At 41.4% G+C, this 27,433-nt stretch overlaps 1 pseudogene; it reads right to left on the bottom strand.

The window, feature by feature from the left end:
- Positions 1-1,050: 1,050 nt before the first annotated feature.
- Positions 1,051-26,125, bottom strand: LOC139073671 (leukocyte immunoglobulin-like receptor subfamily A member 5; annotated as a pseudogene).
- Between the last annotated feature and the right edge of the window lie 1,308 nt (positions 26,126-27,433).

Below are 27,433 nucleotides of genomic sequence, written 5' to 3'. Positions count from 1 at the left end.
CCAAATCTGCCCTCCTAGCCAAGTAACAATATCAATGAGAAGCCACATCACATCCATGGTCGAATTGCAGATAACCAAAGACTTAAAGGATGCAAGAATGATGGTGCTCATCCTGGATTCTATACTCTACCAAATCAAGAGTGAAGGCGAAAATTTCATCAGTGGATTCGTTCCTAAGCTCTATGGTACTTGGAGCATCTCTGTGCTGGTGAGGATTTTACCACAGATAAAACTCCACAGGAACATGGGGCAATTTCTTAAAGTACAAGAGATTTATAGGGAACCAGGTCCTTTTTACTTACTTTTCTTTTTATTGATGTAAAATCCACATAACACAGTATTGTCCTTAGTAAAGCACATAATTCACCGAAATTTAGTAAATTCACAATGTTGCAACCACCGCTTTCCTCTAGTTCCAAGAGATTTTCATCACCCCAAAAGAAACATGAAGCTTGTCTCCACTCCCTCCTCCAGTTCAGGCTCTGACAGACACACATCTGATTTCTGTCTCCATGGGTTTTCTTCTTCTCTCTGTTTTATATAAATGAAATCCTACAAAATGTGATCTCTGGTGTCTGGCTTCTTTCACTTAGATTCATATTTTTGATGTTCATTCACACTGTTGTGTGTATCCGTACTTCGTTCCTTTTATGGCTGAATAAAAGTTCAACGTGATGGAGATAGCAGATTTTGTTTATAAAAGGCAGTCCAGAGCAAGAAAGTGTGTATAGGCGTGGATCCAAACCTGCCATGTTGTATGTACCTTCATGTTATAGGGGTGAGAAAAGAAAGAAGGCAATCGAGGAGAGTCAGCAGTGGCAGGGAGGGAAAGCACCATGGTTTAATAGAGGAAGAATCCTGACTGGAGACACCCAGACATTTTCCTGCACCCAAACCATGTTTACCTCCTCGATATTCTCAGCAGAGAATTCAACCAATATATGCTGCATATTTCCTTTCAGAACATCTTGGGTCCATAAGATTAATTTTCAAGTTTCTACCTCACTGAATTGTGGGTTTGTTCTCTTGTGTTTACCTCCTGGCTGCATCTTAGTTCCTTCTCTGGCTGTGCAGAGCCTGAAATAGCAGAATCCCGAGGACCACCAAGATGAAGCAAGTCATTCCCACCTGGATGAGATATTCCACTATGTAGTCTTGAGGATGCGAGGCTAGAAATTTTGGACAAGAGATCACGGAGGTCAGGGCAGATCAAAATCACCCCAGGATCCTTGGATGTCCACCCAGGGCACCTGCCTCCCCTTGACAGGTCATGACCCTCTGCACCAACCCCATAACTGAGAATTACTCCTGCTCACCACTCTTGGGGTCTGACTTGTTTTGTGATGGGCTTGTGGTGTCAGCTGCTTCTGAGATTCATAAAATGAGGGGCTGAGTGAGGAGTCCCAAGTCCAGCCTTTCTGTGTGTTCTTGGTTCTGACCTTATCACAACATAAGTTTTATGTGTTCCCTTAATTAACCCTTTCTCAGCTGAAGCCAGGTTTCCTCTGGGCTCATTGGATTCCCCAGGCTCCCTGTGTTATGTGAATTCAGGTCTCCTTTCTGAGTCTCATCTCAGTGGAACACACTTTGGTGGTGCCCCAAGAGGTCAGAACAATTTTCTCTCCGATTCAGAATTAATGGAGCTCTTGTGCGTTCTCTGTTCAATCTGGGATACAGGACCATATAAGCTGAATCCCTTGGAGATGAGTCTCCACTTATTCAAATCTGAAGATCCAGGATCCAAGGATGAGGGGTTGGTTGTCATGGGCTCTTGATGTCAGGGGCATAAAGGGGTGAAAGTCTGGGGCTGCCCCCCTTTTCACTCTAGCTCAACCAGATCCCTGGGTGTTTCATCATCAATTTAATCTCTCGTTAATAATTCCTCAAGTGCTTGGGGATATCTACAATGTGGTATATATGTGTGTGTGAGTGTGCATTTATTATATTTGTATATATTTTACATATATACACATGCAAACATATATACATTTATACATATAAACACATTCATATATGTGCATATTTTTTCCAAATGGCAATGTTAAGTCAGTGATTCATTAGCACAGTGTTTCAGATTTTCTGGAGTGTGAGTGAAGTTGAGTAGACCAATAGCAAACACATAAACCCATACCAGGTGAAATACATTAGTTGGATGGATAAATATCTTAAACTGAGGATTATATATATTTATGTTTATACTTATAATATATGTGTACACATCTTTATGTAAATATATGATATATCAGTAAAATTCTAGATATATGTAAGGTAACTGGAGATACGTGCATGTGCACATACATATATAGAGAAGGAATATTTAATAGGTAAGGAGAAGGCAGGACTGTTCTGAGCAGTGTCATCAGTGAAGATCACCCTTGGAGGTCACATTTAAGCTGATTCCTGACAGGGGAGAAGGGGCCTCAGAGGAGCCACTGAAGACCTTTCTCTCTTCCTGTGTCTCAAGCTCTCACTGCATCTCACTCTCTGTGTGTCTCTGGACTCATACATAGTCCTTGCGATCCTGTCACCTCATCATCCCCCTAGGGACCAGTCTCAGGCCCTGAGTCATTCATGGCCAAGAAAGTGATTTCCTCACTTGGCACCAGGAGCTCCAGGGGTCACTGAGATGTGACCACACCTGGGGTTTGTTTCTGTAACAGTCAGAGCATCTAAACATCCACCTGTGGCTCAGGGATATGGGGCCCACAGAGACAGGGCCTGGAACTACCCATTGGGATGTAGCTGTGAGTCCAGCATCCAGGAGGGCTTGTGTTCTACTTTCTTAGTCAGAATGAACCTGTAAGATCCTCCTATGACCCACACTGGAGGATCAGGTATCCTCCTGAGGTCACCATAGGTCTTGGCAGGGCTGAAAGGGTGGCTTTGCTGTAGGTTCCTAGGAGAGAAGGAGAATGAGGTTCACAACTCCATCATATCCCTCAGGGCTAGGAAGTGAGAGGGGACACACCTCTCAGAGCAGGCTCCCTTCCTGAGGACAGAGCCTTGGGCTGGGACCCAAGTCTGTCCTTTCACCTGTCACCACCAGCTCCAGGGGGGTCACTGCGCTCTGACCAGTCAGTGTGGCTGAGATAATAAGAGCAATAGCTCCCTGCGTATAGATCTGTCATGTGTGAGACAGAGTACTTGGCCTTGTACCTGGGCTCCAGTGAGTTCTGTGTATCTCAGAACTCTGTGCTTCCCTCTTTATCCTGATGGTACTCCTGTGCCTCCAGAGTCCTCTGACACCAGATGGTCACGGGCCTACCTCAGGGGATCACAGAACATGCACAACATAGACGGTAGATTTGAGGAGGGTACCTGGAATGAAATTAAGCATCGGGTCACAAGACATTCTCTACCCCCAGTTCCCCAGCTCTCAGCCCCCAGACCCTCCAAGACTTCCTCCATCTCTTGGCCCAACAATGCTGTTTTCCATCCCCACTGCCCAAGGGTGGCCCATTGTCCCCAAAAGGTGGTTGGACCTAGCACACATGAGGATGGACTCGCTTGCACTTGTGTCCTTAGGCCCACACTCACCGATGGGAGAGAGTTCCCTGTGAGATTTTCCCATGAATACCGAGCAGAACTTATCCTCCCCATGAGTCTCCTGAGTCCTGTGGTCTCCTGACAGACCAGGGTCTGGCTGTGGGGCAGTGTCCCTCCCTGACTAGGGCTTCCTGTCTGCCTCCTCAAATCTCACTGAGGCAGAGCAGGACTGTGAGGGTGGGGATCGTGGTGTCTCCTCCCACTTGCCCTGGTTGTACAGATGGAGGACATCACAGTGCCTGGAAGGACAGATAGATACACAGTGTGTGGCCACTTGGAGAATGGTTGTCCCTTCAAGGGGTTGCCATGTCAGCAGTCTCACAGGAACAGAAGCACCCATCCCCAGGAGCCTAGCTCTTGTTTCCAGGTTGGAGCAACAAACAGGTGTGGTGTTTTCCTGAGACACTTCTTACAGGTGGGGGGACCCAGGGCATGTTCTTCCCTCTCAGAGCCTCTTCAACTAGGATCTCCTTTATCCTCAGGCCATCCGTCATTACATCCCTCTGAAGTCCTCATCATGGATGGTGGTCATCTCAGGCCCTGAAGATGATTCAAGGCTGATGCATGCTCGTGTTGCACTGCAGAGCTCAGATCAGCAGAGACACACGTTCAACATCTAGCTGTACATTTCAGGTCAAGGTTATTGTGATGATGAGTAAAAAGAAGAAATACAATGAAATAAGGGAAGACAACATCCCTCCTCTCCTGGCCTCTGAGTATGGGCTTTCTTTCTCCTTTAGCCCCCTTCATGGACTTCTCTTTTTTCTTGCAATAGCATCCACTCCTGTCTCTCTTGGAACAAACCTCTGAGTCATTTCTGCCTCCTCATACCCCTTGTTCCCTTAGGCAGAGGTCTCTCCCTCATCCTGAGGTCCAGTCTTGAGATTTAGGGGTCAGTGAGTGGATTAATGCTCTGATTTCAGGGATAAGGCTGATTTTTATCTAAATATGGATCCATCATCCACTGCTCATGTAACCTTGGGAATTAATGCCCTATCTCCGAGCCTCAGTTTCTTCCTCTGCAGATTGTTGTCTGGAACCCCACTTGGAGTGATTGTGGGATCAGTGGTGCTGGGTTCATGGGAACCATCAATCATTGTTAATTTCCAGACCTGGTTAAAATGTGTGGGGCTAGAAACATGAGAGGATCGAGGTGTCAGACTCCACAGTCAAAGTGGGTGATTGGTGGGCTCACTCAAGAGCCCCCATCTGCTCCTAACTCTGAGAAATGTTGTTTATTAAGTGTATCTGAAATATGCAGCCACCGACTATTGTAGGAAAAGAGAAATGAAAGTTTCCAAAATAGAGGGGAAACCACAACAAAAAATTCCCAAGGCTGAGCAGCCACAGATGTCTGGGGCCAGCAAGGTGTCATTAGAGGGGAAGTTTTCACCTCTGTGTGGACAGGAGAGGGACCCTAGGTTGGGAATAAGGCTCAAGGTGAAAGTTGGAAGCTGAGTTTGCCCTCTCTTATGTTTGTGGATGGGCACTGTGATATCTCTGTCCATAGATCCAGCCCAGAGGTCAGCAATGAGGCATGTCCTGTGTGTGTGAGAAACAGATTTAATTAAGCATAGTCCATCATGGGTGTCTACCCACGTGTGAGTGTGAGGCTTACAGTGGAGCCATTCCTGCTAAGCACATGCCTAGTCAAATGTTAAGCTTGGAGAGAGGATGCCATGGGGCAGGGAAGCTGCAACAATCCACCCCTTTCAGCCCTGAAGGTCAGGACAGCCCTGGGAGAAACTCTCTATGGAAAATCAGGTGTAGGAAGTGAGCATCCAACAAGAATGGACATCAAAGAGCCACCCTAAAAATGATAAATATTGTTATGAAAGACAATCTATAGAGTAACTAATAGGGGTTTTCATATAGGAGGAAATAAAATACTAAGTATATGAAATTCATTTTAATTTAAGCATTTCTAAACATCAAAAAAAAATAAAAGAGGAAATTGAATTCTTGGAACAACAGGGGTTATATTATAGAAGAACATAGAATTTAAAAATGAATTAGACAAATATCTTAGAGGCAAAAATAATGCTTTCATTTAACGGAGTCAGAATGATCTTTTCATCAAGGAGATGACAAAATTGAATATCCAATTATGACAATCAAATACAATATTGAGGATCTTTTGTAGAATGCAGTGCAGAGAAATTGGAATGAGAAAATTAAGATACATGAGGAATAGAAAGAGAAGAACAATGTATGTTGTGAGTTTCAGGAGGAAGGAAGAGAGAATGATGTCTGCAGCAGTCCTAGAGGCAAATGGTGGGCATTTTACAGAGATGTAGAAAGAACATGTAAGTGCTTGGGTGCATGGATATATCAGTGAAATCTGAGTCTTAACATTTCATGGCAAAGTGAATGAAATTAATGAGAAAGAACTTTCAAACAGAAAAAAAATACAGGAAAAGTAAATCCAAGGAATTAATTATGTGTGAAGAATTCTACATTCCACCAAATTACTATTAAGGGGCAAAGGTGAAAGGTCAGCAGGGGAGAAATCCATTAAGTGCAAGGAGACCTGGGGCACAACTGACCTGTTTAGATTTCTGTCTTACATGTTAAACCCACCATATGAGGCTTCATCTTCATGAAGGATGAGGAGGGTGTTTGATGGTAGATCCCTAATCATTATATATGCTCTCCCCACCTCATAGTTGGATGGTATATTTTATTTGAAATAGTAAAGCATTTTCAAGTATCTTAACAAAAATAGAGAGTAAAAATAAGATACTTCAAGATATACAAGATCTTAGACATTTTATTTTATAGACACCCACTAAAAGTAATACTAAAATATGTACTTGAACCAGAGGAACAATATACAAAAAGTAGAGAAAGTAAGATTCAAAAGTGAGAAAAATAATGGCAAAACAAATATTTGAAACCATATTTATACAGATATGCACATATATATTTATATTTAAGAAAGCTGAGTCAAAATGCTAGGAGTGTGTGAGTGTGTGTTTGTGTGTGTATGTTATAAACAGAGAGGGAGAGAAAGAGCGAGTTTTTGAAAGAATGTAAGTACTGAGAGTTCAGCTTACGTGAAATGTTCTTTGCTTATCTAAAGGAAGGGAGGAATCAAAAAATGATTCAAAATTATAAACTTAAATACCAATATTAACAATGTGGGCAACTACCTAAAATTAAAGTGCAAGGTATAACCTCGAAACTGGTTGAAGTAATTATACAAAGCAAATAACTCTTAATCAAACCAAAAGTGGTCTGGAAATTCGAAAGGTAAGTAGGGGAACATAGCATATCTTAATCCATAAAGAAGCAGCACTTAAATAAAGTGGTGGCAATACTTCAAAATACTCATTTATTACCAAACATTCAAAGATTAATGGATTTACTCTAGTGTTAACTCAAAGCACATCCCCCAGGAAAAGGCAGATTTATACTAACAATAAACTTTCATCCAACACGAAATCATTAGAGTATTTTAAATGAATAAAAAGTACAGTCAATTTATAAAATCAAAGAACTTGGCAAGACAGACAGACACACAGGGTACTAAAAGGTCCATGCTCCAGGTGACATGTCACGAGTTCCTCATCTGTGGCTTCATGAAAAAGGGAACAACCCCTCACAGAGCCTTACTCTTCTCTCTCTGAAGGATGGTGCTGAGAAAGCAGCAGGTTTGGGGGATCTTTTGGACCAGATCTGAAACTCACCAGATCCAATATGCTCTGTCTTCACTTTGTGTCAAACTCAAATCCAGACAGCGACACTTGTCTCAGAGCATGAGGGTAGAGGAGGCAGGGCAGGACCTAGGAGCCTGTAAATGCAAACTGTTTTCCTTCCTCCACCATTCAGGCATCAACTAGTGTTTATTAAGTAGTTACCCTGTCCAGACGTGAGATTCAGTGGTGAAGTTGATAAGTTCCTTCCCTGGACTCATGGAACTTTAATTAGTAACAACAGACAATACAGATATTAGATGATGGACAATTTGGCTATTGTTTGGGTAAGTTGTAGAAAAAGGAAAATAGAGAACAGAGAGACTCAATAACAGGTGGATGTCTAGCAACCTTAGTGATGGGAGTGTGGGGGCTTTCTAGAGAAGGAGAGACCAAGACAAGGTAGAGTTAGCATGTGTCTGGGGAGGGGCTGGCATCCTTGACCCGGAAGAAGGAGAACTAATCTAAGAACTGTAAGTAAGCAGGTAATGCTGCACCCTGGCCACACAGGGTGCACACTTAATCAGTAATCTAAGTGGTTTATGGGGATTCCTCATGTAACCCTTACACAAATCCCACCACAAAAATACATTCATGGTTGTGCGGGATGAGGCAGGAAGAGTTCTTTGTCATTATCGTGGTCTAGGAGGTTTGGAAAGGAGTCTGCCATGTTCAAATTGGCTCAGGGAGCTTCCCACGAGAAGGTACAAATGTGGTAATTACTCAGGTTGTGTGTGTGTCTGGGGAGGGGAGGTGGTCAACTGGGATGAGTGGTTTGTAGGGAGGAGCTGGCTTTGCTGGGGCTGGAGAGATTAGCCCAGTTGAATCATCAACGTCATGGATTGTCATGTGGAGATAGTTGGAATTTACTCGAAGGAAAGGGTAAAACTGTGGGAGGGTTTTGTGCAGGGGAGAGTCAGTAACAGATAAATTTGGGGCCATGAGAATAAAACACTTCATCAAGGAATGAGGATCTGGGGTAGTGATCAGGAAGGAGGTTATGGTATGGCACCATCAAGATGTCTTGAGTCTTCAACTGGACTTCTCTGTGGTGATGGACTGGGGTTGTGGAAAGAAGGGATCAGCGGCAGAACTGTGAATTTGTTCATCATATGTGAAGTGGAAGAGAGTGAAGAATTGAGGACTCTTCCACTCTCCACCTTGGTTGACTAGAGGGGCCAATGGGGATATCACAGGATAGATGACCCCAAGAGGAAAAGTAGGTTTGGGGAGATGTTTATAATACTGTCAACTAACTCACAGGGAGAAGAGCCACTTCCCTCCTGGCCTGGGTGTGTGCTTTTGTTTCTCCCAAACACTTCCTCTCTCTGACTTCCTTTCCCCCCATAAGCAGCAGCAATTTCTCTTCTTTTTTGTTGCAGTTGTAAGTGGGATTGTGTTATTGATTTCTCTTTCTGCTAGTTCATTGATAGTGTGTAGAAATGCAGCTCATTTTTCTATGTTGACTTTGTACTCTGCATATTGACTGTATTCTTTGGTTATTACTAGTAGTTTTTTGGTGGATTTTTAGGGTTTTCTATATTTGGGATCATGTCATCCACAAATAGTGACAGTTACTTCTTCCTTTCCTGTTTAGATATAATTTATTTCTTTTTTTGCTTAATTGCTGGCAAGAGTAGGCATCCTTTCTTGTTCCTGTTTTCAGAGGAATAACTTTCAGTTTTTCACCTTTAATTACGATGTTCGCTGTGGGTTTGTCATATATGGCCTTTATTATGTTGAGGTACTTTCCTTCTATACCCATTTTATTCAAGGTTTTTATGATAAATGGATGTTGGATTTTGTCAAATGCTTTCTCTATATCTGTTGAGATGAATATGAGGTTTTTATTCTTCATTTGTTAATGTTGTGTATCACGTTGATGTGATTTGTGGGTGTTGAACCATCTGTGCTTCCCTGGAATAAATCCCACTCGATCGTGGTGTATGGTCCTTTTAATGTATTGTTGTATTCGGTTTGCCAATATTTTGTTGGGGATTTACTCATCGATGTTCATCAGAGATATTGGCCTATAATTTTTCTTTTTTTGTGTTGTTCTGGTCCAGTTTTGTATCAGGGTAAAGTCGGCCTTGTAGAATGAGTTAGGAAGGGTTCCATCCTCCTCAATTTTTTGGAAGAGTTTGAGAAGGATAAGTATTAAATCTTCTTTGAATGTTAGGTAGAATTCACCAGAGAAGCCATCTGGTCCTGGACTTTTGTTTGTTCCAGTGGTTTTTGATTATTGTTTCATTCCCTTTAATTGTGATTGTTCTATTTAGATTCTCTATTTCTTCTTGATTCAGGTTTTGGAGATTGTATGATTCAAAGAATTATCCATTTCCTCTAACTTATCCAATTTGTTGGTGTATAGGTTTTCATAGTATCATCTTATAATCCTTTGTATTTCTCTGGAGTCCATTGTAATTTTTCTCCTATTTAAAATATTATTTATTTGAGTCTTTCTTTTTTTCATAGTGAGTCTGGCTAAGGGTTTGTAAACTTTTGTTTATCTTTTCAAAAACCAGCTCTTAGTTTCATTGATCCTTTCTATTTTTTTATTCTGTATTTCATTTATTTCTGCTCTGATTTTCATATTTTACTTCCTTCTGCTGAATTTGAGCTTTGTCTGTTCTTCTTTTCTCTATTTCCTTTAGGTGTAGTGTAAGATTTTTTTTTTTTTTTTGAGGAAGATTAACCCTGAGCTAACATCTGCCACCTATCCCCCTCTTTTTGCTGAGGAAGACTGGCTTTGAACTAACATCTGTGCCCACCTTCCTCTACTTTTTTATATGTGGGACGCCTGCCACAGCATGGCTCAACAAGCAGTGCTTAGGTCTGCACCCGGGATCCGAACTGGTGAACCTGGAGCCACTGGCTGGACCCTGTTTATTTGTTTTTGTTTGTTTGTTTGTTTCTTGAGGTAGGTCTACATTGCTATAAACTTCCCTCTTAGTACCACTTTTGCAGCATCCTCTAAGTTTCAGTATGTAGTGTTTTCATTTTCATTTTTTTCCAGGTATTTTTTGATTTCTCCTTTGATTTCTTTATTGATCCAATAGTTATTCAGTAGCATGTTTTTAGTCTCCAAAAATTTGTGACTTTCCCGGCTTTTTCCTTGTAGTTGATTTCTAGTTTAATATCATTGTTGTCAGAAAAGATGCTTGACATGATTTAAATTTTCTTAAATTTATTGAGGCTTGCTTTGTTTCCCAACATATGGTTTATCTTTAAGAATGTTCCGTGTAAACCTGGGAAGAATGTGTATTCTGCTGTTTTGGTTGGAATGTTCTATATATGTCTATTAAATCCATCTGGTCTAGTGTTTCATTTAAAATGACTGTTTCTTTGTTGACTTTTTGTCTAGGTGATCTATCCATTAGGGAAAGTGATGTGTTGAAGTCTGTAATATTATTGTGGTGCTGTAAATTTTTCCCTTTAGGTCTGTTAGTCATTATTTTATATACTTTGGTGGTTCTGTGTTAGGTGCATATATATTAATAAGTGTTATGTCTTCTTGATGGAATGTCCCTTTTATCATTATTTAATGTTCATCTTGGTCTCTTGTTATCTTTTTTATCTTGAAGTCTGTTTTGTCTGGTATAAGTAGGACTCTACTTGCTTTATTTCAGTTGCTGTTTGCTTGGAGCATCATCTTCCACCCCTTCATTCTGAGCCTATGTTTCCTTTAGAGCTGAGATATGTTTCCTGGAGGCAGCATGTTGTTGCATATCGTTTTTTAATCCATCCAGCCACTCTGTTTCTTTGATGGATGAGTTCAGTCCATTTTCACTTAGAGTGATTATTGATATGTGAGGGCTTAATACTGCCATTTTATCTATCATTTTCTGGCTGTTCTATATTTCCACTGTTTCTTTTTACTTGTATTTCTGACTGCTATTTCAGTTTGGTGGTTTTCTGTGATGGATTTTCCGTTATTTATGATTTGTGACTGTACGATGAGGTTTGTATAGAAGGCTTCATAGATGACATAGTCCTTTTACTGATAGCTTCTTATCTCTGTTTGCCTATTCAGGGTCCATCATTTTCTTCTTTCCCCTATATATTTTTCTTGTCCCAAATTAATCTTTTTTGTGTTGTGAGTTTGTGACCAAATTGAAGTGGCTGTAGTTATTTTTGATACAGTCTTTCCTTTTATCCTTTATGTTATAATTAAGTGCTTACTAAGCTATTTCAATATAGAGCTGCAATTTTCTGATTATGTCTGTCTTTTTATTCCCTTGCTCAAAGCTTTGTAGCCATCTGCCTTTTTGTTTCAGGCAGGAGGTCTCCTTTCAACATTTTTTTAAAGGCAGATCTAGTTGCAACAAACCCTCTCAGCTTTTCTTTGGGAAAGCTTTTCTTTCTCTGTCATATCAGAAAGATAATTTATCTGGATAGAGTATTCTTGGGTGATAGTTTTTATCTCGCAGTATTTTGAATATGTCATTCTAGTCTCTCCTAGACTGTAGGGTTTCTGCTTAGAAATCTGCTGAAAGTCTGGGGGTTCCTTTATAGGTTATTTTCTTCTCTATGGCTGCCCTTCGTATTCTTTCTTTGTCATTGACTTTTGATAGTTTTAATATTACATGCCTTGGAGAAGGTCTTTTTGCATTGTGGTAATTAGGAATTCTATTAGTTTCATGTATTTGTATGTCCAGTTATTTCCCTGGCTTTGGGAGGTTATCACCTATTGTTTCTTTGAGTAAGCTCTCTCCTTCTTTGTCTTTCTCTTCTCCTTCTGGGATACCTATTATTCTTATTTTAATTTTCCTATTTTAATCATATATTTCAAGTAGAATTTCTTTATTTTTCAAAAATCTTAGTTCTTTCTCCTTGTTCACCTGAATCATTGGTAGATTTCTATTGTGGAGCTCACTAATTCTCTCTTATATATGTCTGCTCTCTTTTTACATGTTTTCTACTTTATTTTTCATCTCATTAATTGTGTTCTTCATCTGCAGCATTTCTGCTTTTTTTTTTTGATTTTCAATCTCTTCAATGAAGTACTCCTTCTGTTAATAAATATTTTCCTGAGCTCATTAATCTGTCTTTCTGAGTTTTCTTATAACTCATTGAGTTTCTTTTGACAGCTATTCTGAATTCTCTATCACTTAAATTGTAATCTTCTATGACTTCAGGTTTCTGGAGAGGTGTCATTCTCCTGGTCTGATGTGTTAGTGTATTTTTTCATGGGTTGGTGAATTCATCCTCTGGTGGTGCATTTGTGGTGGTAACCACATTTCTTATTTGGGTACAGCTTTTGTTGCTTTGATTTTGAGCTGTTTTTAGTTGTATGTGAGAGCCTACCCTTTCCACCCTCCACTGCCTCTGCTAGAGGCATCACTAGTGCCCTCCTCGTGCATCTTGTGGCTCTGAGGTTGCTTGAACCTTAGTGCTTATGATGTTGTTCCAGTTTCAGGTGTCACCACTAGGGTCACCTGGCTGTGAGCATTTCTGCTGCTTCCAGCGTTGCCTGGATCTCATGTTCCTCCAGCTCTCTATGGGCTCTCCATGGTCTTAGATGTTGCTACCCCAGGCACCTCCTTTGTTGCTGCTCTGAGGCTGGCTGGGGGTGCTGGCTGCATTGCTGTCAGGGAGGCTGGGTTCACAGGTTTCAATTTTGCTGCTGGGGTGCCAGGGATCCAGGGAATTTTATGCAGCCCCCACAGCTGTTGGAGTCAGTGTTGGGAGTGTGCCCCTGGGGTCTGGGTTCCTGAAGCTTCTGGTCATAAGTTCTACCTCCTACTACTTTGGGGGAGCAGAGGCTAAGCAGGGAGAGGTTGCTGCTACTGCTCACTCATGCAGACTCTGGTCTCTGGCACTAGGAGGCATGTTTGGAAAACTCACATCTGGATGCACCACAGCAGCCAGAAAAATATGAATTTTGTAAACTGTCCTCATTTTTGGAAAGACTGAGACACTGTTGTGAGAGAGAATGAGGGTGTGCACTCTGGATCCTCTGGGAGAGGGGCAGGGACCAAGCTGCACCAATTTTTTTTCTCCTGCAGCATCCACTTGCAGTTGTCCATGCTAGATACACTGGGAGTGGTGTAGGGACGAATCCACTCCTATGGTTTTGGCTCCCACCGTCTCTATTTGGCTCCCACAGTCTCAAATAGTGGGTGCACTGAGTCTGCTTGGGGATGGACAGGTACCAAGCTGTGCCATTGTTTCTGCTTTCATAGTGTTTGCATCCAAGCATGCACACTGATGGGAGATCTGCACCCTGCATACCTGCTGCTAGGTGAGGCAGAGAGAGCTGTTCCTCTAGTTCCATTTCCTCCTAGCGGTTCAGTACACCAACCTCCAGATGTATAGATGCATGGATCTCTTAGGCATCCTGTTGTGCTGTGTAGGGACTCCTCCTTAGGTAAATGGATGTCTGATTGTTGTAACTTACAGGAGAAAGACAAAAGGAACAACTCACTCTGCTTTGATGCTGACATCACTCCCTACAATTATTTTTGTATTTCTAGCCTATGTAGTATCGTCCCTGAGAGTGCTGCAATTTAATTAGCAATAAACAATGAGAAGATATAAAAACATTCAATACTTCATGAAATTAGTAAAATACTAAAACATGAAATATTTGTTTAAAATATGATTTCTCTCCCATGTAGAAGATAAACAAACATATGAATAAAGATAACAGATAAGTGGTTACCAGAGGGGAAGGCAGCTGGGGGTGGGCAAAAAGGGTAAAGGGGCACATTTGTATGGCGATGGACAAAAATTAGACTACTGATGTTGAGCACAATGAAGTCCATACAGAAATTTATAAATAATAGTGTACACCCAAAATCACACGTTATAAAACATTATGATCCCAATAAAATAATTGAAAAAACCCCACCAGTACAGTAACATGGAATAAAAATTTGAAATAAATACCAAAAAAAGGGCATGATGAAATTACATCATATCAAAAATTGGAGAATGTCAGAATAAAAAAATGCAGACATGCAGAGAACTCTCAGCAGGATGGCAGACTAAGAGTTCCTACCATCATGCCCCTACAGAACAATGATTTTGACAAACAAAAACACACATGGGTGAACACCAACTCTGAAATAACCCCAAGTCTGTATTGATGACCTCCATCTCACTTCACATTCATGGGACATGAATCCATTTTAAATTATTCATTACATATCTTGTGATATTGGGCAAAGTGTTTGTTCAGAGACTCAGTTTCTCATTGGGAAATGGCTTATTGTTTGGTTGACTCAGTTGAGGCCGAACATACAGAGAGTAATCTTATTTTGAGGAAACCTCAATGCAAACATATGAAGTATTTACTGTAACAGATCAAGAGCAATTTTGATGGACATTCAGAGTCTAGTGAAGGCTATGGCTTTCTCCATCCTGCTTCATTCCTGTCTCACAAAATTGAAAGAAAAATAAACAGAGGTTATGATTAGAAATGTGTTACTTACCAATAAAAATAAGTGACCTTATGTGTCAACCAAGGAAAGTCAATGAAAATATTATGTGTCTTTTCCTTTTAACTGAGTAGCTGTTATTTACTTCTCAATTAGCTGAAGCAATTCGTACTCTTACAAGAAACATATTTCTATTGTGTTAACCATTATTTTTCTCCCACATTTCACTTTGCCATTGTTTTCTCTTTTGCCTCTCTTGTGGATGCACTAGGGTTTGGTCAGAATAATATCACTGAAAATGTAGCATAACATTGAGGTGGAAATTGTCATGACCTTTAATGTAGAAGGAAACATATGTGCACATCAGGGCCATTAGTGAGGTGTGCTGCAGTGGCATCATATTCACTTGCAAAAGACAGTCATCCACTGTTTCTCTTCCTTTGTATTTCTGTCTGCCATTTCATTTTGTTGGTTTTCTGAGGGGGATTTCCCAGTTTTCTCTCTTTTTGTGAACTGTGGCTCTGCTTTGATTTTTTTTAGTGGTTACTGTGAGTATTGTATGAAAGATATTGGAGAAGAAATAGTCCATTTTCTTGTAGCCTTTTATCTCCATTAACCTAAGGAAGTTCCTTCCTTTTCCTTCTGAGTAATTGCTGTTACAAATTGTTCTGTTTTTAAATTTGTGAGTTTGTGGCTAAGTTGGAGTATTTATCATTAATTGTTTTTTTGGAAAGAATTTTTTTTTATTAAGGTTATGATAGTTAACAACCTTGTGAAATTACAGTTGTACATCATTATTAGTCATGTTGTAGGTACACCACTTCACCCCTAGTGCCCTCCCTCCACCCCCCTTTCCCCTGGTAACCACCAATCAGTTCTCTTTGTCCATATGTTAACTACCACCTATGAGTAGTGTCATATCGAGTTCATCTTTCTCTGTTTGACTTATTTCACTCAACATAATACCCTCAAGGTCTATCCATGTTGTTGTGAATGGGACGACTTTGTCCTTTTTTATGGCTGAGTAGTATTCCATTGTATATATATATATACCACAGCTTCTTTATCCAGTCATCAGTTGCTGGGCACTTAGGTTGGTTCCATGACTTGGCTATGGTGAATAATGCTGTGATGAACATAGGGGTGCATGGGACTTTTGGAATTTGGAACCTGATTTCAGGTTCTTAGGATAGATACCCAGTAGTGAGATGGCTGGGTCATAAGGTATTTCTATTCTTAACTTTTTGAGGAATCTCTATACTGTTTTCCACAGTGGCTGCACCAGTTTGCATTCCCACCAACAGTGTATGAGGGTTCCTTTTTCTCCACAGCCTCTCCAACATTTGTCACTCTTGGTTTTGGATATTTTTGCCATTCTAACAGGTCTAAGGTGATATCTTAGTGTAGTTTTGATTTGCATTTCCCTGATGATTAGTGATGATGAGCATCTTTTCATGTGTCTATTGGCCATCCGTATATCTTCTTTGGAGAAATGTCTGTTCATGTCCCCTGCCCTTTTTGTAATTGGGTTGTTTGATTTTTTATTGTTGAGTTGCGTGAGTTCTTCGTATATTATGGAGATTAACCCTTTGTTGGATAAATAACTTGTAAATATTTTTTCCCAATTAGTGGGCTTTTTTTTTGTTTCAATCCTGTTTTCCCTTGCCTTGAAAAAGCTCTTTAGTCTGATGAAGTCCCATTTGTTTATTCTTTCTATCGTTTCCCTCATGTGAGGGGTTATGGTGTCCGAAAAGATTCTTTTGAAGCTGATGTCAAAGAGTGTACTGCCGATATTCTCTTCTAGAAGACTTATTGTTTCAGGCCTAACCTTTAGGTCTTTGATCCATTTTGAGTTTATTTTAGCAAACGGTGAAAAAGAATGGTTGATTTTCATTCTTTTACATGTGGCTGTCCAGTTTTCCCAGCACCATTTGTTGAAGAGACTTTCTTTCCTCCATTGTAGGCCCTCAGCTCCTTTGTCAAAGATTAGCTGTCCATAGATGTGTGGTTTTATTTCTGGGCTTTCAATTCTGTTCCATTGATCTGTGCACCTGTTTTTGTACCAGTACCATGCTGTTTTGATTACTGTAGCTTTGTAGTATGTTTTGAAGTCAGGGATTGTGATGCCTCCAGCTTTGTTCTTCTTTCTCAGGATTGCTTTAGCAATTTGGGATCTTTTGTTGTCCCATATAAATTTTAGGATTCTTTGTTCAATTTCTGTAAAGAATGACATTGGAATTCTGATTGGGATAGTGTTGAATCTGTAGATTGCTTTAGGTAGTATGGACATTTTAACTATGTTTATTCTTCCAATCCAAGTGCATGGAATGTCTTTCCATCTCTTTATGTCGTCGTCGATTTCTTTCAAGAAGGTCTTGTAGTTTTCGTTGTATAGATCTTTCACTTCCTTGGTTAAATTTATCCCAAGGTATTTTATTCTTTTTGTTGCGATCGTGAATGGGATTAAGTTCTTGAGATCTTTTTCTGTTAGTTCATTGTTAGCATATAGAAATGCTACTGATTTATGTATGTTGACTTTATACCCTGCAACTTTGCTGTAGCTGTTGATTGTTTCTAATAGTTTTTCTATGGATTCTTTGGGGTTTTCTATATATAAGATCATGTCGTCTGCAAACAGAGAGAGTTTTACTTCTTTCTTGACTATTTGGATTCCTTTTATTTCCTTTTCCTGCCGAATTGCTCTGGCGAAAACCTCCAGTACTATGTTGAATAAGAGTGGTGAAAGTGGGCACCCTTGTCTTGTTCCTGTTCTGAGAGGGATGGGTTTCAGTTTTTGTCCGTTGAGTATGATGTTGGCTGTAGGTTTGTCATATATGGTCTTTATTATGTTGAGGTACTTTCCTTCCATACCTATTTTATTGAGGGTTTTTATCATAAATGGGTGTTGCATCTTGTCGAATGCTTTCTCTGCGTCTATTGAGATGATCATGTGGCTTTTGTTTCTCACTTTGTTAATGTAGTGAATTACGTTGATTGACTTGCGGATGTTGAACCATCCCTGTGTCCCTGGTATAAATCCCACTTGGTCATGGTGTATAATCTTTTTGATGTATTGCTGTATTCGGTTTGCCAAAATTTTGTTGAGGATTTTTGCATCTATGTTCATCAGTGATATTGGCCTGTAGTTCTCCTTCTTTGCGTTGTCCTTGTCAGGTTTGGGGATCAGGGTGATGTTGGCTTCATAGAATGTATTAGGGAGTGTTCCATCTTCCTCAATTTTCTGGAATAGTTTGAGAAGGATAGGTATTAAATCTTCTTTGAATGTTTGGTAGAATTCTCCAGAGAAGCCGTCTGGTCCTGGACTCTTATTTTTGGGGACGTTTTTGATTACTGTTTCTATTTCTTTACTTGTGATTGGTCTATTCAGATTCTCCACTTCTTGATTCAGTTTGGGGAGGTTGTATGAGTTTAGGAATTTATCCATTTCTTCTAGGCTGTTCAATTTGTTGGCATATAGTTTGTCATAGTATTCTCTTATGATCCTTTGTATTTCTTCAGTATCTGTTGTGATTTCTCCTCCCTCGTTTCTAATTTTATTTATTTGAGACCTCTCTCTCTTTTTTTTTAGTGAATCTGGCTAAGGGTCTGTCGATTTTGTTAATTTTTTTGAAGAACCAACTCTTTGTTTCATTGATCCTTTCTATTGTCTTTTTTGTTTCAATATCATTTATTTCTGCTCTAATTTTTATTATTTCCCTCCTTCTACTGACTTTGGGCTTTGTTTGTTCTTCTTTTTCTAATTCCGCTAGGTGTCCTTTGAGGTTGTTTATGTAAGATTTTTCTTGTTTATTGAGGTGAGCCTCTATTGCAATGAATTTCCCTCTTAGGACTGCCTTTGCTGCGTCCCAAATAATTTGGTACAGTGTGTTTTCATTTTCATTTGTCTCGAGATAATATTTGATTTCTTCTTTAATTTCTTCAATAATCCATTGTTTGCTCAGTAGCATGTTGTTTAGTCTCCACATTTTTGGCTCTTTCCCAGCTTTATTCTTGTAGTTGATTTCTAGTTTCATAGCATTATGATCAGAAAAGATGCTTGATATTATTTCAACCCTCTTGAACTTATTGATGCTTGCTTTGTTTCCCAAGATATGGTCTATCCTTGAGAATGTTCCATGCGCACTTGAGAAGAATGTGTAACCTGCTGTTTTTGGATGAAGTGTCCTATATATATCTATTAGGTCCATCTGATCTAATTTTTCATTTAATTCTATAATTTCCTTGTTGATTTTCTGTCTGGATGATCTGTCCGTTGGTGTTAATGGGGTGTTGAGGCCCCCTACTATTATTGTATTGCTGTTGATGTCTCCTTTTAGTTTTGTTAATAGTTTCTTTATGAATTTTGGTGCTCCTGTGTTAGGTGCGTATATATTTATAAGTGTTATGTCATCTTGGTGGAGCGTCCCTTTTATCATTATATACTGCCCCTCTTTGTCTTTCTTTATCTGTTTTGCTTTGAAGTCTACTTTGTCTGATATAAGTATGGCAAGACCTGCTTTCTTTTGTTCATTATTAGCTTGGAGTATTGTCTTCCATCCCTTCACTTTGAGTCTGTGTTTGTCTTTGGGGCTGAGGTGCGTTTCCTGGAGGCAGAATATTATTGGATCTTGTTCTTTGATCCATCCTGCCACTCTGTGCCTTTTGATTGGAGAGTTCAATCCATTCACATTTAGAGTGATTATTGAAACGTGGGGGCATACTGTTGCCATTTTATCACTTGTTTTCTGGTTCTTTTGCATTTTGTCCTGATGGAGACCTGTTACTTTGTATTATTGTCCTTCTGCTTATCTCCTTTGTTCTGGATTTTGTAACCCCTTTCCTTGTTTTGATTTTTCAGGAATGAGGTTCTTCCTGAGCATTTCTTGAAGAGGAGGTTTTGTGGCAATGAACTCCTGTAACTTTTGTTTATCTGGGAAAGTTTTTATTTCTCCATCGTATTTGAAGGATCTTTTCGCTGGGTAGAGTATTCTTGGCTGCAGGTTTTTGTCCTTCAGAGTTTTGAATATTTCATTCCAATCTCTTCTAGCCTGTAAGGTATCTCCTGAGAAATCTGCTGATAGCCTTATGGGGTTTCCTTTGTAATTTATTTTCTTCTGCCTGGCTGCCCTTAGTATTTTCTCTTTGTTGTTGACTTTTGCTAGTTTCACTACTGTATGCCTTGGGGTTGGTCTTCTTGCCTTAGTAAAGTTTGGAGATCTATTGGCTTCTGTCACAAGAAGTTCCATCTCTCTTCCAAAGTTTGGAAAGTTCTCAGCTATTATTTCTTTGAACAGGCCTTCTGCCCCCTTCTCCTTCTCTTCTCCCTCTGGTATACCTATAATCCTTATGTTGCATCTCCTAATTGAGTCAGATAATTCTCGGAGAGTTTCTTCATTTCTTTTTAGTCTTAGTTCTCTCTCCTCCTCTGTCTGCAGCATTTCTATATTCCTATCCTCCAAATTGCTAATTCTGTCCTCCATATTATTGACCCTACTGTTCAGAGAGTCCAGATTTTTCTTGATCTCCTCCATTGTGTTCTTCATCTCCAGTATTTCTAATTGGTTCTTCTTTATAGTGTTCAGCTCTTTTGTGACATAGCTCCTGAACTCATTGAGTTGTCTATCTGAATTCTCTTTTAACTCATTGAGTTTTTTAATAATGGCAGTTTTGAAATCATCATCATTTAGGTTATAGATTTCAATGTCTTTGGGATTGTTTTCTGGGTGCTTATCATTTTCCTTCTGTTCTGGAGATTTAATATATTTTTTCATACTGCTTTATGGCGTGGATTTGTGCCTCCGCATAGAGATAGAGTTTAGTTGCTGCTTCCACTTGTTGCGAATGTTATGGCGGGGGGGGAAGCTGTTTAGACTGCACCAACCAGGAACCCTGTCAGCTGTTACTGACTGGAGCTGGACCCCTCCTCATAGTCACAGTGGTCCTGTGGGGTCCCTCGTCGGTTGTGGGGGCAATCTCAAGGGGGCCTCAGGCTGCTGGTGCCTACTGTTGCAGCCCACTTAGACACACTCCCTCCTCGTGGTCTGCAGTGGTGTTATGGGCTTTCCCAGCAGCCGGGAGCAGGATCACCTATAATCGCAGCTTTGTCACTGACAGAGCCCACAAGATCACACTTGTCCACTATAGGTCCCAGCAGAGCTATGGGTATCTTCTGCAGTCTGTTGTTAGCTCACCTAGCTGTGCTACTTTTGCCCCAGGGCCTTCCCACCTTGCGATTGCCGGTCAGGACCTCTCCACTAGTGCTGTGCAGAGGCTTTTGCCGAGGCTTCTGTAGGAACCTGGAGTTCCCCCCTGGGCCATGTAGCCATTTCACTGGAGCTCCACTCTGCTCCACACCAGTCCACGGGATCTCTGGGAGCCCCTTGCTTCATCTGGGACATGGTCAGAGTCTGTGGGCCTGGCGGTGGCTGGTAAGCTGCTGCCTTGCAGGGAATTCTACTCTAGGGTGCTTCCTGGTGTTCCAAATGCTGGGTGGGGCCTCCCTGCCAATGGCAAGCAGGGGCTCTCCCTGCCAGGGGGGTGCAGGACCCTGGAGCCTCGCCCTGGGCCACAGAGCTGGGCACTGGAGCCCCACCCATTCCCTAAGCACATCCACGGGAAGTCCAGGCACCCCCTGCACCAACCCGTGCAGGGTCGGAGACCGTGGGCCGAGCAGCAGCTGGTGGTCTGGTGCCATGCCAGGGAATCTGCCTGCTGGGAGCTTCCCTTTGTTCTGGTTTCTGGGTGGGGCCTCCCTGCTAATGGCGAGCAGAGGCTTTCCCTGTGGGGGGGGGAGGGGTGCGGGAACCTGGAGCTTCCCCCTGGGCCGCAGAACCAGGTGCTGGAGCTCCAACCCTGTCCCCAAGCATGTCCATGGGAAGTCCAGGTGCCCTCTGCACCGACCTGTGTGCCAGAGACTGTGGGCCCAGCAGCAGCTGGTGGTCTGTTGCCGTGCTGGGGAATCCTCCTGCCGGGAGCTTTCCTTTGTTCTGGTTTCTGGGCGGCGCCTCCCTGCTAATGGCGAGCAGAGGCCTTCCCTGTCGGTGGGTGCAGGACCCTGGTGATTCCCCCGGGCTTAGGTGTAGTTGCAGGGGGCTTAGGTAGGGCTGTTGTCACCTGTTTCCACCGTTGCTCTGCTGGTGAGTGCACACTCCCGCTCTTGGTGCGTGGCGATGCTATGGGGGAGTCTGCTGGAAGAGAGCCTCTTGCAGGAACTAGTCTGTCCAGGGGTCGGGTATTGGGGGTAGGAGAGTTTTCCACCTCCTCCCAGGAAGAAGTCCTTCTGCCTTCCGATGTATAGCAGTGCGAGTCTCTTAGGCGTCTTGAGATGCTATCTGGATATCCTTTGTTAATTGGTGGATGTCCAATTAGTTGTAGATTCGATGGGGGAGAGACAAAGAAGATCACTCACTCTGCCATCTTGGTCCCGCCTCCCAAAATAGCTTTATCATTAATTTTGATGCTTTCTTTCCCTTTTTCTTTTAAGTTGTAATTGAGTCTTTGTCTCCCTGTTCTGGTAGAGAGCTATAGGTATCTGATCATGTCTGTCTGTTTATCTCCTTGCTCACACCTTTGCAGACCTTTGCCTTTTTGTTGCCGCTGTGAGGTCATCTTTAGTTATTTCTTGTAGGGGAGGTCTAGTGGCAATGAACTCCTTCAGCTTTTGTTTATCTGAGAAAGCTTTTACTTCTTCATCATATCTGAAGGAAAGTTTCTCTGGATAGAGTATTCTTTGCTGAAAGATTTTGTCTTTCAGTATTTTGAATATACCATTCCATTCTCTCCTAGCCTGTAGGGTTTCTGCTAAGAAATCCACTGAAAACCTGATAGGATTTCCCTTGTACATTACTGTCTTCTGCCATGCTGCTCCTAATATTTTTTCTTTATCACAAACTTCTGCCATTTTTACTATTATACACCTTGGAGAGGGTCTTTTAGCATTGCTGAAGTTGGGTGTTTGATTAGTTTCACTTATCTGTAGATCTGAAATCATCCCCTTTTGGGGATGAGAACTTTGGAAAGTTCTCAGAAATTATTTCTTTGAACAAGCTCTCTGCTCCTTTCTGCCTCTCTTCTCCCTCTGGAATACCTATAATCCTTATGTTGCTTTTCCAAATTGAGTAGAGTATTTCTTGAAGAATTCTTTCATTTAAAAAAAAATCTTAGTTCTGTCTCCTCCTCCACCTGTAAAATTTCTACATTTTTATCCTCAAGAAGACTATTTTCTTCCTCCATAAGATCAGTTCTATTTCTCAATGATTCTAGATCACTTTTTATTTCATTAATTGTGTTTTTCATATCCAGAATTTCTGTTTGATTTTTTTTATAGTTTCAATCTCTTTGGTGAAGAGAATCATTTTATTGTTGAGCTCCTTGAATTTTCTTTCCACGTTTTCTTGTAAGTCATTGAGCTCCTTTATGATGGGTATTTTGAATTCTCTATCATTTAGGTTGCATATTTCTGTGTCTTCAGTGTTGGTTTCTTGAGAATTGTCATTTTCTTTTTGGTCTGAATTGTTGCTGCAGTTTCTCATGGTGCTTGATGAACTAACATTTTGTCAGGTCATTTGTGGTATTCTTAGGACACAGATTCCCCCTGTAACCACTAGAGGGAAGCAAGAGCAGCGTTTCTGGCCCCACCCGGTCTGCTATAAGCTCTGGGGGTATTATGCGTGCTTGTCTCAGTTCAGAAACTTGTGTGGATTGTCCTTGTCAGGCAGGGCTTCCTCATTGGGCTAGCACCACTCTTTGGCACCTCAGGGGCACTCTGAGCTCCCCTGCCCCACAAGAATGTGATCATCAGTGGGCTCAGATCTACTGCATCTATTCTCTCAGCCTTCTGGGATACGTTCCCTCTCTGGAGGCTCAGCTTCTCTGGAAGTGCTCACACATCTGCCTGGGAAGCATTTGGCTCAGTGCATAGATCTGCCAAGCTCTGTGTTTATAGTGGATGGTGGTCTGCAGGGCCACTGTGCTTGGTGAGTGGGGCTTCCTCTCTGGGATGAGTTACAACTTCTTCTTGACAGCACAGGGATGTGGTGGACCCTCCCTCCATGCCAGGAAAGTGAACACCAGTGTGGTCGAAGGGTTACTGCTGCCTCTTCCTAAGGTCACTCCTGTATGTGTTCCCACTTTCTGTGTGCTTGCACCAGGTTGGAAAGCATTCATGTGTGCACAGGGTTACTGGGGAGATCAGGGCATGCTCATCTATCTCTGCAGCTTCCCAGGGAGCCAGTCCATCCACTCTCAGCTGTATAGATGCGTGTGTCTCTCAGGCATCCTGTTGTGCAGTGTGGGCTTCCTCCATTGGTCAGTGAATGTCCATTTAGTTGTGGTTCAAAACGGGGAGAGGCGAAGGGAGCAGCTGACTCCACCATGTTGCTGACATCCTCCACTGGTGTATTCTTGATTTTGTTGCTTGTGCAAGAGTGTTAATAAAATCTTGAACAAAGTTTCTCTGAAAACACAATCTTAAATAATAACACTTATACGTGGGAGAAAGGAGCAAGTTCTACTTGATGAAAATGAGGTGAAATATGAACTCTGATATTCTGTTAAGTTCTCCTATATTAGAGTGTGCCTCTAGGTCCAGGTGGCCCTGCCTGCTGACCACTCCCTTCCCCCGAAGTAGGTCTAGTGGGAGGCCCCGCAGATCCTAATTTCAAGGACAGGTTGGAAGGAGTGTAGAGTCCTGGTTCTAGGAGGGCTCTGTGGGTCCAGTATTTTGTCCCTCTCTCATTATGGAGATGACAGTCATCTACCCCGACCCAAGTTTCAGAAATTCACACCCTCCTTCAGGTGAATACTGAGCTGATTTATCCTCTTATGAGTAGGTAGAGTTTCCAGGACAAAATAAGACCCTAGGATCCACAGGGCATGCTGCTCTCCTTGTATTTCTAGAAGTCTCAGCATGGGTCCCCCAGTGTCGTCCTCATCAGTATCAACTCCTCTGCTCCTCCAACAGGTATGGGTAAAACCTGCTGTTTTTGATCCACACAGTAATGAGGGAATGTGGAGGACTCACCCACGTGAGTCCAGATCCTCTGGCTCAGACAGATCCTGGAAGGAAACCACACCAGAGAGGATTCATCTCCAATGGATCCCAGGCTTGATGCAGCTCCATCCATGGAACTTGGTCATATGCCATGAAGAAGGCCAGATTTCCACCATGACCCTCTTCTCCTTTCCCTTACAGGACTCACCAACACCCAGGAAGCTAAATAATTTGGGCAACATGGTGCTGCTTCTGTTAGACAGGAGGCAGGAGCTGAGCAAAGCTGACAAATTCACAGGATGTGGTGGGCAGCGTCCCCACATCATATGTTGTATAGTCCACATGGAAGATGACCAGATTTTCTCACCCTAAGGGTGACATGTCCTGAGGGTCTGAACTGAGCCATGTCACTGAACAAACCTCGTGTCTAAACAACACATTTAGTTTTCCTAAAATCTACAATCATGTAAAGATTTTAGCAGCCATTCCTGCATTTTGTAAGTCATAATTATTATTCAACTTATAACAAGGAATCTTCTCTTCTCAAGATGATATATAAATATTAACGTTATAAAACTCTGCAGATGGAATAGTCAATGTGTCTCCCACTAATATTTTTTAGGCCTTGTACTAGCTGCAAATTCCTTACTTCTGTAAAACAACAAGCAGTTAACTAGAAACTTTGTTTCTTCCACCCTCCCAGCTTTATTAAGGTACAACTGACAAATAGAAATTGTATATATTTTAGGTGTACATCTTGATGTTGTGATATATAGGTACATTTTGAAAGGATCATCGTGCTCAAGCTAAGTAACACATCCATCCCCTCACACAGTTACCATGTACGTGTGTGTGTGTGTGTATGTGGTGAGAACACTTGAATTCTCTCAGCAAATTTCAAGTATATAATATATTATTATTAACTATAGTCACAACACTGTACATTAGGTCTCCAGAACTTATTCATCTTGTAACTGATGGTTTGTAGTGTTTGATCAATATGTCTTCTTTTTCCCAAACCTCTGGTAACCGCCATTCTACTCTGTGTTACTATGAATTCAGCTTTTTCCCCCTCTTTTTCTTCTATATATACGTGAAATCATGCAATCTGTGTCTTCCTATGTCTGGCTTATTCCACTTAGCATTACATCCTCAAGGCTGAATAATATCCCACTGCAAATATATACAGCAAGGTTTCTAATCCACACATCCATTGATGGGCACTCAGGTTGCTCTCATATTTTGGCTACTGTGAATAATGCTGCAATGAACATGGGGTGCAGATATCACTTTAAGAGCCTGATTTGATTTCCTCTGGCTATATCCCCAGAGTGGCATTGCTGGATCATGTGGTAGCTATATTTTCAGTTTTCTGAGGAATCTCCATACCAGCTGCAGGGTCCATGGGTGGGCTGCTGGCAGATTCTGTGGGTTCCTTGAGATCTCGCATTGTCTACTGTGAACTCCTCCACATTTCTTTGCTCTTTGCTGCCTCTAGAGGATCCAGCCATGCTGATTCCCTCAGCAAGATAGAAGGGAGCTTTCATGCAGCACCTGGAAAGGCTGCAAAAGAGACAATCACATTGCTCTCTTCCCACTGGGAGTAATCGCAGGTGGAGGGGTCTCTCTCTGTGCTGAGCTGAGCCAGCTCATGGGAAGGTGATTCAGGGGAAGTGAACCTGTTCTCTCTATCCTTTTCAATGTGGTTGTTCTCAGATATTGAGCTCCACTGGTGTGCTGAGACCTCACACCTGCACTCCAGAGCATTCATAAAGATATTTATGTCTGTGGATGGTGGTTAAATTGTTGTTTCTGTGGGCAATGAGTACCGAGTCTTTCTATCACACCGTCTTGATGATGTCCATCATTGTTATTTTATTTTGCATTTTTCTAATGACTAATGATGATGAGTACCTTCCTGTGCTCGTGGTCTATTTCCAGAAATAAGTCTTCTTTGAAGAATATTTTTTTCTGTAGAAATTGCTACTCAAGTCCTTTGACCAATTTTTTAAATTGGACTTTTTTTTTTTGGTAGTTGAGTTGTATGTTTTCTTTATATATTCTGGACCAGACCATTATCAGATATATAAAATGCAAATTCTGCAGGTTGTGTTTCGACTTTATTAATAGTGTCCTTTGATTCACACACATTTTTAAGTTTGATGAAGTCCTATGTATCTATTTCTTTTTTTTCTTTTTTTGTTTTATTGTGCTTTTGATGTAGGTTATGGAGATTTGTCCCTATATTTTCTTCTGAGTTTTATAATATTAGCTGTTATACTGATCCATTTTGAGGTCATTTCAGTGTGTGGTGTGTGGTGAGGGTCAACTTCATTCTTCTGCATGCTTTCTTTTTGCATTTGGTTATCCAACACCATTTGTAAGACACACAAAATCTTAGTGATACTGTGTCTGTTTTCCAAGGTCAAGCATCCGGTGAGTCTCCATCTGGGAATGGAATCAAAACAAGCCTGACCCAAAAATCTGGCACCCTCTGCACCCAGCTGCCTTTCCCTGATCCCTTCTCACTGGGGTTCAAGAAGAGATCAGGCTGCCTGAGTATTGTTCAATCTGGAACCAATCTCTCTGTGATCCCTAAACAATGACATGACATGGTTGTTCCCATCTCTGAAATAACTCCCAAGTCCATATTGGTGTCCTCCATACCAATTCAGATTGATTGAACAAAATGGAATCAGAAATTCTAATAGCAATTTAAATGTTTTCTCTTGCATGTAAAGCAATCCTGGGCAAGGTGTTTTCTCCTCTGAGGCCCAGTTTCTCCCTAGGCAGGGACCCATTGTTTGACTGGACTTTGT

This window comes from Equus przewalskii, chromosome 9, assembly GCF_037783145.1.
Source record: "Equus przewalskii isolate Varuska chromosome 9, EquPr2, whole genome shotgun sequence".
Taxonomy (NCBI): domain Eukaryota; kingdom Metazoa; phylum Chordata; class Mammalia; order Perissodactyla; family Equidae; genus Equus; species Equus przewalskii.
This window is presented reverse-complemented; position numbering and strand designations above follow the sequence as displayed.